Raw genomic sequence first — 1,116 nt, 5'->3', positions numbered from 1 at the left:
CTAGGTATATACCCTAAAGAAGTGAGAGCCATGACAAGAACAGATATATGCACACCCATGTTCATTGCACCACTATTTACAATAGCCAAAAGATGAAAACAACCGAGGTGTCCATCGACTGAGGAATGGATAACCAAAATATGGTACATACACACAATGAAATACTATGCATCACTAAAGAATAATGTAGACTCTGCAAAACACCCCATAACATGGATGAACTTGGAGGACATTATGCTAAATGAAAGAAGTCAATCACAAAAGGACAAATACTATATTAGTCTGTTATTGTAAAAGTTAAGGAAAGCTTTATCTATAGAAGGAAATTTTCTTTGTTGGTTACCAGGGGAGGGAGGGGATGGGAGGGAAGGCTGTTGATAGATAGAGATAAGCATTGATTTGGGTGAAGACAAGGGCAATGTACCAACTGTAAGTGACCAATATGGTGGCATTGAGGATGAGAAAGACATAGAGAGGTACATGGGAGGTACAGACAACAAATATGAACCCTTTTGCACATACAGTACTGCGTTGTCAGTGAAGGCAAACATGGGTATATGGATGGATAGATGGGTGAACAGGCTCAATGATTAGGTATGTCTATGAAAGGGGGATGGTATCCAAGAACATATGTAGGGTTGGCAGAGAATGGTCCTATAAGTTTATGTGAATGATCAGAATTCCCAGGTGTATAGTAGAGCTGACAACGGGCAAGGTTGTAGTCACTGCTTGGGCACAGCCAGATACCCAGAGGGACCGAGTAGATGAACCTGCAGGCTTGGGACCATAGTCGTAGGGTACATAAAGCTCAATTGGCATAATATTCTATACAAAACATTGTTCCACCTCCTACTTTGGCTAGTAGTGACTGGGATCTTAAAAGCTAGCAAGCTGTCATCTAGATGCAACAATGGGTCTTTCCTCGTCCAGAACAAAGAAGAATGAAGAAAACCAAAATTCCTGGAAACAATTAGTCCTAAAGACTGGTACACCATCCTATCTGCAGCCTATACTACTCTGAGTCCAGAAGAACTAGATGGTGCCCAGCTACCACTGTCATCCACTTGGAAGGGGATCTATGTAGGAGATCCTTGGTAGAGTGGGAGAATAATGTGG

Source organism: Orycteropus afer, unplaced genomic scaffold, assembly GCF_000298275.1.
Source record: "Orycteropus afer afer isolate SDZICR_OR568_19922 unplaced genomic scaffold, OryAfe1.0 scaffold00024, whole genome shotgun sequence".
In the NCBI taxonomy this organism is placed as follows: Eukaryota; Metazoa; Chordata; class Mammalia; order Tubulidentata; family Orycteropodidae; genus Orycteropus; species Orycteropus afer.
Note: the sequence above shows the minus strand (reverse complement) of the source record.